The sequence below is a fragment of the Schistocerca gregaria genome, unplaced genomic scaffold, assembly GCF_023897955.1.
Source record: "Schistocerca gregaria isolate iqSchGreg1 unplaced genomic scaffold, iqSchGreg1.2 ptg001475l, whole genome shotgun sequence".
In the NCBI taxonomy this organism is placed as follows: domain Eukaryota; kingdom Metazoa; phylum Arthropoda; class Insecta; order Orthoptera; family Acrididae; genus Schistocerca; species Schistocerca gregaria.
Window position 1 is genome coordinate 1 of NW_026062768.1, and position 15,183 is coordinate 15,183.

Genomic DNA, 15,183 nt, shown 5'->3' on the forward strand with positions numbered 1-15,183 from the left:
ACACACGCGAGACAGATCTGTTCACCGACTGCGAAAAACGTCGGGAGCTCTCGTTACATCTCGATGGCGCGAGGCACTACAAATTCTCGCCTGTGGCGCGACCAAAGCATACTTACCTGGCGTAGGGGATACCGTGATCATGAAGGCGGTTCCTCCGGGGTGAGGCTCTTCCATTGCACTTCGGTCGAGCTGACCCCCCGCGATTACTCCAAATGTGAGTAACTCGGGCGCATAATTTTTGGTAGTCGGGACTTGCGTTCGCGCTGTCCCGGTGTTTATTTCAATTGCAAAAGCAGTATTCTGTGATAGCAGTCGGCAACCAGTGCGTCTGAGCTTTCGGCCACCAACGTGTGCTGCAAGGCACTGCCACACGCAGCAGCACTCGCGCTAGGCGCGTACCACACGTCTGCGTCGACCTGGCGTCAAACCCAGAGCCAGAGCACACTGTCTGTTCGATAAGCGCGGCGGACGCGCACCACTAGTAGCAGCGGCAGCCGCGAGATGGCACAAGCGGTCTAACTCTGGTACGACACCCCCATTAATGGTCGTACGGCGACTTTTGGCTTTCTCTGTCCATCAGGGGAATGCGCGCCAAACGCAATTGGACGGCGCGGCATTCCCTGAACGCACGGCGACCGCGGTGGCGCGAGCCGGCGTTCACGAGGCGTCGCCCAGCCGAACGCTGTGTCGCCTGTGGCCAGGTACATGAGGGGCGGGAAGCAAGCGTCTAGCGTAGCGTCTCAAGACTTGCAGACTTGCGGCACTTGACGAGCTTGCTGGGATGTGAAATGACGTGGCCAACTGTACCGAAAACGGGGAAGAGAAATTCTAGGCAACAGCAGCTTGTGCTAGCAGGCGGCCACGATGACAAGGGCCAGCGTTGCTTAAATTCGGTGATGGGACGAGAACCGCTGTAGGCTGTTTATTAGGCCACGACAGTGAGCGTTTACTTTCTGTAAGGAATGTCTTGTCGTCGCAGACGTTGTGTTTCATGTGACAAATTTGCAGACGCCGGGAAAAAAAAAAGTTAAGGCTTGGTAATGAACAGTTACAACACTGGGAGGACGAAAAACGGCCAAGTGCAATTACAAACATCGGCGTGGTGATCGCAGGAAATATCTTTGGTGGTAGCTGAGTGGGACAAGGGCGCCTGTACTCGGGGCTCTCAGGGAAAGTAGAAAACGCAGTGTTATCAGGTGTTTTTCTTGCAAGAAATAGAGTCAAAAAGTCTGTATTACACACGTCTTTAACACAGGTTCGGAACTTCAAATCTGTTTATGGCTACTTTACAAGCTCGCTAATCGTCTTCCAAAATATTAAAAGTACACCATACCTCCAGATTCAGCCGGCCCCCACGCCCTGTACAAACTGTCTCTCGTATGGGCGCCCTTGGAGTGAGAACAGACGCGTTTCGAATGGAATGGGAATAACATAAAACTCTTCTTTTTCTCTCTCTGTAACAAGTGTAATTAAAAACACAATTTCTCCCTACTCACTGACAAAATATCCGAACAGTGCCTTCTGTAACACACATAGTTCTACATTGACAGACGCGTAGTAGCGGCACTTTCAATAAATTACTCACGCCTACTAATTGCAGAAACGGATAGCCCTCAAATGAATTCGTTGTTGCATCACTACATTCACAGAAATGCCTCTTCCTTGTTTCCCATCGCTTCGTTACACACCAGACGTGTTGTGTTTACAAACAAAAAGCAATTTGGTTTTATCCTTACCTAATCTACTTCTAAGCAAAGATGGCTAGTTTACCAAATACCGCAAAATTAATCTGCATCTTCGAAATTAGCCCGCCGAAATGTTGCCATGAATGAAACTTTATTTTTTCTCTCTTATGCGTATAGAAAATATCTGCACAAATATTCGATCGAGCTTTCCACGCCCTACTCGGAAGGAGAAGCAAAAAGGAGTGTTACCTTTTAAGTGCCTTCTGTTACTCGGCGTCGAATGTCGAACGTGCCGATTGATGTTCGTTCTTGGAGTTCACGGCCGTCCTGTTTGTTCGTCGCGCACAACACTCACGACTGCATCCAGCTCTCTTAGAACATCTGACAGTGTGAGCTGTGGTCCTTCAGTTGCTCGGCGACAGACGACCGTGCGCGACAATGCTGCCGTATTTGCTAGCACTAAGGGCTCTGCTGGAAGGAGCGAAAGTAAAGTGTGGCTGCAAAAAGCACTCATTGCGCAGATCTCATTCGCGGTTTCAACAGCCGAGAAAGAGGGCTCGTTTGAGACGGAGAGGAGGGCCCGGAGGCGGCAGCCCGGACTTGGCCCGCCATCTTCCGGAGGGAACGGTAAATTAACCCCAGCAGCGGCCGGCGCCGCGAGCAGTGTGGCGCTGCTCGCACAAAATGCATCGTTTTTCTCGGCAGAGGAGCGTTGTTGCGACTGTCTGCCATCTAACTCGACAGCCAATAGCTCTTTTGTAAGGAGACAGGTACATGGACGGTCACCATTCTGTTCACCGACTGCGAAAACGTCGGGAGCTCTCGTTACATCTCGATGGCGCGAGGCACTACAAATTCTCGCCTGTGGCGCGACCAAAGCATACTTACCTGGCGTAGGGGATACCGTGATCATGAAGGCGGTTCCTCCGGGGTGAGGCTCTTCCATTGCACTTCGGTCGAGCTGACCCCCGCGATTACTCCAAATGTGAGTAACTCGGGCGCATAATTTTTGGTAGTCGGGACTTGCGTTCGCGCTGTCCCGGTGTTTATTTCAATTGCAAAAGCAGTATTCTGTGATAGCAGTCGGCAACCAGTGCGTCTGAGCTTTCGGCCACCAACGTGTGCTGCAAGGCACTGCCACACGCAGCAGCACTCGCGCTAGGCGCGTACCACACGTCTGCGTCGACCTGGCGTCAAACCCAGAGCCAGAGCACACTGTCTGTTCGATAAGCGCGGCGGACGCGCACCACTAGTAGCAGCGGCAGCCGCGAGATGGCACAAGCGGTCTAACTCTGGTACGACACCCCCATTAATGGTCGTACGGCGACTTTTGGCTTTCTCTGTCCATCAGGGGAATGCGCGCCAAACGCAATTGGACGGCGCGGCATTCCCTGAACGCACGGCGACCGCGGTGGCGCGAGCCGGCGTTCACGAGGCGTCGCCCAGCCGAACGCTGTGTCGCCTGTGGCCAGGTACATGAGGGGCGGGAAGCAAGCGTCTAGCGTAGCGTCTCAAGACTTGCAGACTTGCGGCACTTGACGAGCTTGCTGGGATGTGAAATGACGTGGCCAACTGTACCGAAAACGGGGAAGAGAAATTCTAGGCAACAGCAGCTTGTGCTAGCAGGCGGCCACGATGACAAGGGCCAGCGTTGCTTAAATTCGGTGATGGGACGAGAACCGCTGTAGGCTGTTTATTAGGCCACGACAGTGAGCGTTTACTTTCTGTAAGGAATGTCTTGTCGTCGCAGACGTTGTGTTTCATGTGACAAATTTGCAGACGCCGGGAAAAAAAAAGTTAAGGCTTGGTAATGAACAGTTACAACACTGGGAGGACGAAAAACGGCCAAGTGCAATTACAAACATCGGCGTGGTGATCGCAGGAAATATCTTTGGTGGTAGCTGAGTGGGACAAGGGCGCCTGTACTCGGGGCTCTCAGGGAAAGTAGAAAACGCAGTGTTATCAGGTGTTTTTCTTGCAAGAAATAGAGTCAAAAAGTCTGTATTACACACGTCTTTAACACAGGTTCGGAACTTCAAATCTGTTTATGGCTACTTTACAAGCTCGCTAATCGTCTTCCAAAATATTAAAAGTACACCATACCTCCAGATTCAGCCGGCCCCCACGCCCTGTACAAACTGTCTCTCGTATGGGCGCCCTTGGAGTGAGAACAGACGCGTTTCGAATGGAATGGGAATAACATAAAACTCTTCTTTTTCTCTCTCTGTAACAAGTGTAATTAAAAACACAATTTCTCCCTACTCACTGACAAAATATCCGAACAGTGCCTTCTGTAACACACATAGTTCTACATTGACAGACGCGTAGTAGCGGCACTTTCAATAAATTACTCACGCCTACTAATTGCAGAAACGGATAGCCCTCAAATGAATTCGTTGTTGCATCACTACATTCACAGAAATGCCTCTTCCTTGTTTCCCATCGCTTCGTTACACACCAGACGTGTTGTGTTTACAAACAAAAAGCAATTTGGTTTTATCCTTACCTAATCTACTTCTAAGCAAAGATGGCTAGTTTACCAAATACCGCAAAATTAATCTGCATCTTCGAAATTAGCCCGCCGAAATGTTGCCATGAATGAAACTTTATTTTTTCTCTCTTATGCGTATAGAAAATATCTGCACAAATATTCGATCGAGCTTTCCACGCCCTACTCGGAAGGAGAAGCAAAAAGGAGTGTTACCTTTTAAGTGCCTTCTGTTACTCGGCGTCGAATGTCGAACGTGCCGATTGATGTTCGTTCTTGGAGTTCACGGCCGTCCTGTTTGTTCGTCGCGCACAACACTCACGACTGCATCCAGCTCTCTTAGAACATCTGACAGTGTGAGCTGTGGTCCTTCAGTTGCTCGGCGACAGACGACCGTGCGCGACAATGCTGCCGTATTTGCTAGCACTAAGGGCTCTGCTGGAAGGAGCGAAAGTAAAGTGTGGCTGCAAAAAGCACTCATTGCGCAGATCTCATTCGCGGTTTCAACAGCCGAGAAAGAGGGCTCGTTTGAGACGGAGAGGAGGGCCCGGAGGCGGCAGCCCGGACTTGGCCCGCCATCTTCCGGAGGGAACGGTAAATTAACCCCAGCAGCGGCCGGCGCCGCGAGCAGTGTGGCGCTGCTCGCACAAAATGCATCGTTTTTCTCGGCAGAGGAGCGTTGTTGCGACTGTCTGCCATCTAACTCGACAGCCAATAGCTCTTTTGTAAGGAGACAGGTACATGGACGGTCACCATTCTGTTCACCGACTGCGAAAACGTCGGGAGCTCTCGTTACATCTCGATGGCGCGAGGCACTACAAATTCTCGCCTGTGGCGCGACCAAAGCATACTTACCTGGCGTAGGGGATACCGTGATCATGAAGGCGGTTCCTCCGGGGTGAGGCTCTTCCATTGCACTTCGGTCGAGCTGACCCCCGCGATTACTCCAAATGTGAGTAACTCGGGCGCATAATTTTTGGTAGTCGGGACTTGCGTTCGCGCTGTCCCGGTGTTTATTTCAATTGCAAAAGCAGTATTCTGTGATAGCAGTCGGCAACCAGTGCGTCTGAGCTTTCGGCCACCAACGTGTGCTGCAAGGCACTGCCACACGCAGCAGCACTCGCGCTAGGCGCGTACCACACGTCTGCGTCGACCTGGCGTCAAACCCAGAGCCAGAGCACACTGTCTGTTCGATAAGCGCGGCGGACGCGCACCACTAGTAGCAGCGGCAGCCGCGAGATGGCACAAGCGGTCTAACTCTGGTACGACACCCCCATTAATGGTCGTACGGCGACTTTTGGCTTTCTCTGTCCATCAGGGGAATGCGCGCCAAACGCAATTGGACGGCGCGGCATTCCCTGAACGCACGGCGACCGCGGTGGCGCGAGCCGGCGTTCACGAGGCGTCGCCCAGCCGAACGCTGTGTCGCCTGTGGCCAGGTACATGAGGGGCGGGAAGCAAGCGTCTAGCGTAGCGTCTCAAGACTTGCAGACTTGCGGCACTTGACGAGCTTGCTGGGATGTGAAATGACGTGGCCAACTGTACCGAAAACGGGGAAGAGAAATTCTAGGCAACAGCAGCTTGTGCTAGCAGGCGGCCACGATGACAAGGGCCAGCGTTGCTTAAATTCGGTGATGGGACGAGAACCGCTGTAGGCTGTTTATTAGGCCACGACAGTGAGCGTTTACTTTCTGTAAGGAATGTCTTGTCGTCGCAGACGTTGTGTTTCATGTGACAAATTTGCAGACGCCGGGAAAAAAAAAGTTAAGGCTTGGTAATGAACAGTTACAACACTGGGAGGACGAAAAACGGCCAAGTGCAATTACAAACATCGGCGTGGTGATCGCAGGAAATATCTTTGGTGGTAGCTGAGTGGGACAAGGGCGCCTGTACTCGGGGCTCTCAGGGAAAGTAGAAAACGCAGTGTTATCAGGTGTTTTTCTTGCAAGAAATAGAGTCAAAAAGTCTGTATTACACACGTCTTTAACACAGGTTCGGAACTTCAAATCTGTTTATGGCTACTTTACAAGCTCGCTAATCGTCTTCCAAAATATTAAAAGTACACCATACCTCCAGATTCAGCCGGCCCCCACGCCCTGTACAAACTGTCTCTCGTATGGGCGCCCTTGGAGTGAGAACAGACGCGTTTCGAATGGAATGGGAATAACATAAAACTCTTCTTTTTCTCTCTCTGTAACAAGTGTAATTAAAAACACAATTTCTCCCTACTCACTGACAAAATATCCGAACAGTGCCTTCTGTAACACACATAGTTCTACATTGACAGACGCGTAGTAGCGGCACTTTCAATAAATTACTCACGCCTACTAATTGCAGAAACGGATAGCCCTCAAATGAATTCGTTGTTGCATCACTACATTCACAGAAATGCCTCTTCCTTGTTTCCCATCGCTTCGTTACACACCAGACGTGTTGTGTTTACAAACAAAAAGCAATTTGGTTTTATCCTTACCTAATCTACTTCTAAGCAAAGATGGCTAGTTTACCAAATACCGCAAAATTAATCTGCATCTTCGAAATTAGCCCGCCGAAATGTTGCCATGAATGAAACTTTATTTTTTCTCTCTTATGCGTATAGAAAATATCTGCACAAATATTCGATCGAGCTTTCCACGCCCTACTCGGAAGGAGAAGCAAAAAGGAGTGTTACCTTTTAAGTGCCTTCTGTTACTCGGCGTCGAATGTCGAACGTGCCGATTGATGTTCGTTCTTGGAGTTCACGGCCGTCCTGTTTGTTCGTCGCGCACAACACTCACGACTGCATCCAGCTCTCTTAGAACATCTGACAGTGTGAGCTGTGGTCCTTCAGTTGCTCGGCGACAGACGACCGTGCGCGACAATGCTGCCGTATTTGCTAGCACTAAGGGCTCTGCTGGAAGGAGCGAAAGTAAAGTGTGGCTGCAAAAAGCACTCATTGCGCAGATCTCATTCGCGGTTTCAACAGCCGAGAAAGAGGGCTCGTTTGAGACGGAGAGGAGGGCCCGGAGGCGGCAGCCCGGACTTGGCCCGCCATCTTCCGGAGGGAACGGTAAATTAACCCCAGCAGCGGCCGGCGCCGCGAGCAGTGTGGCGCTGCTCGCACAAAATGCATCGTTTTTCTCGGCAGAGGAGCGTTGTTGCGACTGTCTGCCATCTAACTCGACAGCCAATAGCTCTTTTGTAAGGAGACAGGTACATGGACGGTCACCATTCTGTTCACCGACTGCGAAAACGTCGGGAGCTCTCGTTACATCTCGATGGCGCGAGGCACTACAAATTCTCGCCTGTGGCGCGACCAAAGCATACTTACCTGGCGTAGGGGATACCGTGATCATGAAGGCGGTTCCTCCGGGGTGAGGCTCTTCCATTGCACTTCGGTCGAGCTGACCCCCGCGATTACTCCAAATGTGAGTAACTCGGGCGCATAATTTTTGGTAGTCGGGACTTGCGTTCGCGCTGTCCCGGTGTTTATTTCAATTGCAAAAGCAGTATTCTGTGATAGCAGTCGGCAACCAGTGCGTCTGAGCTTTCGGCCACCAACGTGTGCTGCAAGGCACTGCCACACGCAGCAGCACTCGCGCTAGGCGCGTACCACACGTCTGCGTCGACCTGGCGTCAAACCCAGAGCCAGAGCACACTGTCTGTTCGATAAGCGCGGCGGACGCGCACCACTAGTAGCAGCGGCAGCCGCGAGATGGCACAAGCGGTCTAACTCTGGTACGACACCCCCATTAATGGTCGTACGGCGACTTTTGGCTTTCTCTGTCCATCAGGGGAATGCGCGCCAAACGCAATTGGACGGCGCGGCATTCCCTGAACGCACGGCGACCGCGGTGGCGCGAGCCGGCGTTCACGAGGCGTCGCCCAGCCGAACGCTGTGTCGCCTGTGGCCAGGTACATGAGGGGCGGGAAGCAAGCGTCTAGCGTAGCGTCTCAAGACTTGCAGACTTGCGGCACTTGACGAGCTTGCTGGGATGTGAAATGACGTGGCCAACTGTACCGAAAACGGGGAAGAGAAATTCTAGGCAACAGCAGCTTGTGCTAGCAGGCGGCCACGATGACAAGGGCCAGCGTTGCTTAAATTCGGTGATGGGACGAGAACCGCTGTAGGCTGTTTATTAGGCCACGACAGTGAGCGTTTACTTTCTGTAAGGAATGTCTTGTCGTCGCAGACGTTGTGTTTCATGTGACAAATTTGCAGACGCCGGGAAAAAAAAAGTTAAGGCTTGGTAATGAACAGTTACAACACTGGGAGGACGAAAAACGGCCAAGTGCAATTACAAACATCGGCGTGGTGATCGCAGGAAATATCTTTGGTGGTAGCTGAGTGGGACAAGGGCGCCTGTACTCGGGGCTCTCAGGGAAAGTAGAAAACGCAGTGTTATCAGGTGTTTTTCTTGCAAGAAATAGAGTCAAAAAGTCTGTATTACACACGTCTTTAACACAGGTTCGGAACTTCAAATCTGTTTATGGCTACTTTACAAGCTCGCTAATCGTCTTCCAAAATATTAAAAGTACACCATACCTCCAGATTCAGCCGGCCCCCACGCCCTGTACAAACTGTCTCTCGTATGGGCGCCCTTGGAGTGAGAACAGACGCGTTTCGAATGGAATGGGAATAACATAAAACTCTTCTTTTTCTCTCTCTGTAACAAGTGTAATTAAAAACACAATTTCTCCCTACTCACTGACAAAATATCCGAACAGTGCCTTCTGTAACACACATAGTTCTACATTGACAGACGCGTAGTAGCGGCACTTTCAATAAATTACTCACGCCTACTAATTGCAGAAACGGATAGCCCTCAAATGAATTCGTTGTTGCATCACTACATTCACAGAAATGCCTCTTCCTTGTTTCCCATCGCTTCGTTACACACCAGACGTGTTGTGTTTACAAACAAAAAGCAATTTGGTTTTATCCTTACCTAATCTACTTCTAAGCAAAGATGGCTAGTTTACCAAATACCGCAAAATTAATCTGCATCTTCGAAATTAGCCCGCCGAAATGTTGCCATGAATGAAACTTTATTTTTTCTCTCTTATGCGTATAGAAAATATCTGCACAAATATTCGATCGAGCTTTCCACGCCCTACTCGGAAGGAGAAGCAAAAAGGAGTGTTACCTTTTAAGTGCCTTCTGTTACTCGGCGTCGAATGTCGAACGTGCCGATTGATGTTCGTTCTTGGAGTTCACGGCCGTCCTGTTTGTTCGTCGCGCACAACACTCACGACTGCATCCAGCTCTCTTAGAACATCTGACAGTGTGAGCTGTGGTCCTTCAGTTGCTCGGCGACAGACGACCGTGCGCGACAATGCTGCCGTATTTGCTAGCACTAAGGGCTCTGCTGGAAGGAGCGAAAGTAAAGTGTGGCTGCAAAAAGCACTCATTGCGCAGATCTCATTCGCGGTTTCAACAGCCGAGAAAGAGGGCTCGTTTGAGACGGAGAGGAGGGCCCGGAGGCGGCAGCCCGGACTTGGCCCGCCATCTTCCGGAGGGAACGGTAAATTAACCCCAGCAGCGGCCGGCGCCGCGAGCAGTGTGGCGCTGCTCGCACAAAATGCATCGTTTTTCTCGGCAGAGGAGCGTTGTTGCGACTGTCTGCCATCTAACTCGACAGCCAATAGCTCTTTTGTAAGGAGACAGGTACATGGACGGTCACCATTCTGTTCACCGACTGCGAAAACGTCGGGAGCTCTCGTTACATCTCGATGGCGCGAGGCACTACAAATTCTCGCCTGTGGCGCGACCAAAGCATACTTACCTGGCGTAGGGGATACCGTGATCATGAAGGCGGTTCCTCCGGGGTGAGGCTCTTCCATTGCACTTCGGTCGAGCTGACCCCCGCGATTACTCCAAATGTGAGTAACTCGGGCGCATAATTTTTGGTAGTCGGGACTTGCGTTCGCGCTGTCCCGGTGTTTATTTCAATTGCAAAAGCAGTATTCTGTGATAGCAGTCGGCAACCAGTGCGTCTGAGCTTTCGGCCACCAACGTGTGCTGCAAGGCACTGCCACACGCAGCAGCACTCGCGCTAGGCGCGTACCACACGTCTGCGTCGACCTGGCGTCAAACCCAGAGCCAGAGCACACTGTCTGTTCGATAAGCGCGGCGGACGCGCACCACTAGTAGCAGCGGCAGCCGCGAGATGGCACAAGCGGTCTAACTCTGGTACGACACCCCCATTAATGGTCGTACGGCGACTTTTGGCTTTCTCTGTCCATCAGGGGAATGCGCGCCAAACGCAATTGGACGGCGCGGCATTCCCTGAACGCACGGCGACCGCGGTGGCGCGAGCCGGCGTTCACGAGGCGTCGCCCAGCCGAACGCTGTGTCGCCTGTGGCCAGGTACATGAGGGGCGGGAAGCAAGCGTCTAGCGTAGCGTCTCAAGACTTGCAGACTTGCGGCACTTGACGAGCTTGCTGGGATGTGAAATGACGTGGCCAACTGTACCGAAAACGGGGAAGAGAAATTCTAGGCAACAGCAGCTTGTGCTAGCAGGCGGCCACGATGACAAGGGCCAGCGTTGCTTAAATTCGGTGATGGGACGAGAACCGCTGTAGGCTGTTTATTAGGCCACGACAGTGAGCGTTTACTTTCTGTAAGGAATGTCTTGTCGTCGCAGACGTTGTGTTTCATGTGACAAATTTGCAGACGCCGGGAAAAAAAAAGTTAAGGCTTGGTAATGAACAGTTACAACACTGGGAGGACGAAAAACGGCCAAGTGCAATTACAAACATCGGCGTGGTGATCGCAGGAAATATCTTTGGTGGTAGCTGAGTGGGACAAGGGCGCCTGTACTCGGGGCTCTCAGGGAAAGTAGAAAACGCAGTGTTATCAGGTGTTTTTCTTGCAAGAAATAGAGTCAAAAAGTCTGTATTACACACGTCTTTAACACAGGTTCGGAACTTCAAATCTGTTTATGGCTACTTTACAAGCTCGCTAATCGTCTTCCAAAATATTAAAAGTACACCATACCTCCAGATTCAGCCGGCCCCCACGCCCTGTACAAACTGTCTCTCGTATGGGCGCCCTTGGAGTGAGAACAGACGCGTTTCGAATGGAATGGGAATAACATAAAACTCTTCTTTTTCTCTCTCTGTAACAAGTGTAATTAAAAACACAATTTCTCCCTACTCACTGACAAAATATCCGAACAGTGCCTTCTGTAACACACATAGTTCTACATTGACAGACGCGTAGTAGCGGCACTTTCAATAAATTACTCACGCCTACTAATTGCAGAAACGGATAGCCCTCAAATGAATTCGTTGTTGCATCACTACATTCACAGAAATGCCTCTTCCTTGTTTCCCATCGCTTCGTTACACACCAGACGTGTTGTGTTTACAAACAAAAAGCAATTTGGTTTTATCCTTACCTAATCTACTTCTAAGCAAAGATGGCTAGTTTACCAAATACCGCAAAATTAATCTGCATCTTCGAAATTAGCCCGCCGAAATGTTGCCATGAATGAAACTTTATTTTTTCTCTCTTATGCGTATAGAAAATATCTGCACAAATATTCGATCGAGCTTTCCACGCCCTACTCGGAAGGAGAAGCAAAAAGGAGTGTTACCTTTTAAGTGCCTTCTGTTACTCGGCGTCGAATGTCGAACGTGCCGATTGATGTTCGTTCTTGGAGTTCACGGCCGTCCTGTTTGTTCGTCGCGCACAACACTCACGACTGCATCCAGCTCTCTTAGAACATCTGACAGTGTGAGCTGTGGTCCTTCAGTTGCTCGGCGACAGACGACCGTGCGCGACAATGCTGCCGTATTTGCTAGCACTAAGGGCTCTGCTGGAAGGAGCGAAAGTAAAGTGTGGCTGCAAAAAGCACTCATTGCGCAGATCTCATTCGCGGTTTCAACAGCCGAGAAAGAGGGCTCGTTTGAGACGGAGAGGAGGGCCCGGAGGCGGCAGCCCGGACTTGGCCCGCCATCTTCCGGAGGGAACGGTAAATTAACCCCAGCAGCGGCCGGCGCCGCGAGCAGTGTGGCGCTGCTCGCACAAAATGCATCGTTTTTCTCGGCAGAGGAGCGTTGTTGCGACTGTCTGCCATCTAACTCGACAGCCAATAGCTCTTTTGTAAGGAGACAGGTACATGGACGGTCACCATTCTGTTCACCGACTGCGAAAACGTCGGGAGCTCTCGTTACATCTCGATGGCGCGAGGCACTACAAATTCTCGCCTGTGGCGCGACCAAAGCATACTTACCTGGCGTAGGGGATACCGTGATCATGAAGGCGGTTCCTCCGGGGTGAGGCTCTTCCATTGCACTTCGGTCGAGCTGACCCCCGCGATTACTCCAAATGTGAGTATCTCGGGCGCATAATTTTTGGTAGTCGGGACTTGCGTTCGCGCTGTCCCGGTGTTTATTTCAATTGCAAAAGCAGTATTCTGTGATAGCAGTCGGCAACCAGTGCGTCTGAGCTTTCGGCCACCAACGTGTGCTGCAAGGCACTGCCACACGCAGCAGCACTCGCGCTAGGCGCGTACCACACGTCTGCGTCGACCTGGCGTCAAACCCAGAGCCAGAGCACACTGTCTGTTCGATAAGCGCGGCGGACGCGCACCACTAGTAGCAGCGGCAGCCGCGAGATGGCACAAGCGGTCTAACTCTGGTACGACACCCCCATTAATGGTCGTACGGCGACTTTTGGCTTTCTCTGTCCATCAGGGGAATGCGCGCCAAACGCAATTGGACGGCGCGGCATTCCCTGAACGCACGGCGACCGCGGTGGCGCGAGCCGGCGTTCACGAGGCGTCGCCCAGCCGAACGCTGTGTCGCCTGTGGCCAGGTACATGAGGGGCGGGAAGCAAGCGTCTAGCGTAGCGTCTCAAGACTTGCAGACTTGCGGCACTTGACGAGCTTGCTGGGATGTGAAATGACGTGGCCAACTGTACCGAAAACGGGGAAGAGAAATTCTAGGCAACAGCAGCTTGTGCTAGCAGGCGGCCACGATGACAAGGGCCAGCGTTGCTTAAATTCGGTGATGGGACGAGAACCGCTGTAGGCTGTTTATTAGGCCACGACAGTGAGCGTTTACTTTCTGTAAGGAATGTCTTGTCGTCGCAGACGTTGTGTTTCATGTGACAAATTTGCAGACGCCGGGAAAAAAAAAGTTAAGGCTTGGTAATGAACAGTTACAACACTGGGAGGACGAAAAACGGCCAAGTGCAATTACAAACATCGGCGTGGTGATCGCAGGAAATATCTTTGGTGGTAGCTGAGTGGGACAAGGGCGCCTGTACTCGGGGCTCTCAGGGAAAGTAGAAAACGCAGTGTTATCAGGTGTTTTTCTTGCAAGAAATAGAGTCAAAAAGTCTGTATTACACACGTCTTTAACACAGGTTCGGAACTTCAAATCTGTTTATGGCTACTTTACAAGCTCGCTAATCGTCTTCCAAAATATTAAAAGTACACCATACCTCCAGATTCAGCCGGCCCCCACGCCCTGTACAAACTGTCTCTCGTATGGGCGCCCTTGGAGTGAGAACAGACGCGTTTCGAATGGAATGGGAATAACATAAAACTCTTCTTTTTCTCTCTCTGTAACAAGTGTAATTAAAAACACAATTTCTCCCTACTCACTGACAAAATATCCGAACAGTGCCTTCTGTAACACACATAGTTCTACATTGACAGACGCGTAGTAGCGGCACTTTCAATAAATTACTCACGCCTACTAATTGCAGAAACGGATAGCCCTCAAATGAATTCGTTGTTGCATCACTACATTCACAGAAATGCCTCTTCCTTGTTTCCCATCGCTTCGTTACACACCAGACGTGTTGTGTTTACAAACAAAAAGCAATTTGGTTTTATCCTTACCTAATCTACTTCTAAGCAAAGATGGCTAGTTTACCAAATACCGCAAAATTAATCTGCATCTTCGAAATTAGCCCGCCGAAATGTTGCCATGAATGAAACTTTATTTTTTCTCTCTTATGCGTATAGAAAATATCTGCACAAATATTCGATCGAGCTTTCCACGCCCTACTCGGAAGGAGAAGCAAAAAGGAGTGTTACCTTTTAAGTGCCTTCTGTTACTCGGCGTCGAATGTCGAACGTGCCGATTGATGTTCGTTCTTGGAGTTCACGGCCGTCCTGTTTGTTCGTCGCGCACAACACTCACGACTGCATCCAGCTCTCTTAGAACATCTGACAGTGTGAGCTGTGGTCCTTCAGTTGCTCGGCGACAGACGACCGTGCGCGACAATGCTGCCGTATTTGCTAGCACTAAGGGCTCTGCTGGAAGGAGCGAAAGTAAAGTGTGGCTGCAAAAAGCACTCATTGCGCAGATCTCATTCGCGGTTTCAACAGCCGAGAAAGAGGGCTCGTTTGAGACGGAGAGGAGGGCCCGGAGGCGGCAGCCCGGACTTGGCCCGCCATCTTCCGGAGGGAACGGTAAATTAACCCCAGCAGCGGCCGGCGCCGCGAGCAGTGTGGCGCTGCTCGCACAAAATGCATCGTTTTTCTCGGCAGAGGAGCGTTGTTGCGACTGTCTGCCATCTAACTCGACAGCCAATAGCTCTTTTGTAAGGAGACAGGTACATGGACGGTCACCATTCTGTTCACCGACTGCGAAAACGTCGGGAGCTCTCGTTACATCTCGATGGCGCGAGGCACTACAAATTCTCGCCTGTGGCGCGACCAAAGCATACTTACCTGCTGTAGGGGATACCGTGATCATGAAGGCGGTTCCTCCGGGGTGAGGCTCTTCCATTGCACTTCGGTCGAGCTGACCCCCGCGATTACTCCAAATGTGAGTAACTCGGGCGCATAATTTTTGGTAGTCGGGACTTGCGTTCGCGCTGTCCCGGTGTTTATTTCAATTGCAAAAGCAGTATTCTGTGATAGCAGCCGGCAACCAGTGCGTCTGAGCTTTCGGCCACCAACGTGTGCTGCAAGGCACTGCCACACGCAGCAGCACTCGCGCTAGGCGCGTACCACACGTCTGCGTCGACCTGGCGTCAAACCCAGAGCCAGAGCACACTGTCTGT

General features: G+C 51.2%; 7 non-coding genes across 7 annotated transcripts; all 7 read left to right on the forward strand.

Moving 5' to 3' along the window:
* Positions 1-108: 108 nt before the first annotated feature.
* On the forward strand, positions 109-272 carry LOC126332512 (U1 spliceosomal RNA). The gene has a single exon (XR_007563759.1). It is a non-coding gene; the product is annotated as a U1 spliceosomal RNA (small nuclear RNA).
* Positions 273-2,565: 2,293 nt separating this feature from the next.
* Positions 2,566-2,728, forward strand: LOC126332507 (U1 spliceosomal RNA). The gene has a single exon (XR_007563754.1). It is a non-coding gene; the product is annotated as a U1 spliceosomal RNA (small nuclear RNA).
* Positions 2,729-5,020: 2,292 nt separating this feature from the next.
* LOC126332515 (U1 spliceosomal RNA) lies at positions 5,021-5,183 on the forward strand. Its single transcript, XR_007563762.1, has one exon. It is a non-coding gene; the product is annotated as a U1 spliceosomal RNA (small nuclear RNA).
* Positions 5,184-7,475: 2,292 nt separating this feature from the next.
* LOC126332516 (U1 spliceosomal RNA) lies at positions 7,476-7,638 on the forward strand. Its single transcript, XR_007563763.1, has one exon. It is a non-coding gene; the product is annotated as a U1 spliceosomal RNA (small nuclear RNA).
* A 2,292-nt stretch (positions 7,639-9,930) lies between these two features.
* On the forward strand, positions 9,931-10,093 carry LOC126332517 (U1 spliceosomal RNA). Its single transcript, XR_007563764.1, has one exon. It is a non-coding gene; the product is annotated as a U1 spliceosomal RNA (small nuclear RNA).
* A 2,292-nt stretch (positions 10,094-12,385) lies between these two features.
* Positions 12,386-12,548, forward strand: LOC126332511 (U1 spliceosomal RNA). Its single transcript, XR_007563758.1, has one exon. It is a non-coding gene; the product is annotated as a U1 spliceosomal RNA (small nuclear RNA).
* A 2,292-nt stretch (positions 12,549-14,840) lies between these two features.
* On the forward strand, positions 14,841-15,003 carry LOC126332513 (U1 spliceosomal RNA). The gene has a single exon (XR_007563760.1). It is a non-coding gene; the product is annotated as a U1 spliceosomal RNA (small nuclear RNA).
* Positions 15,004-15,183: the final 180 nt, after the last annotated feature.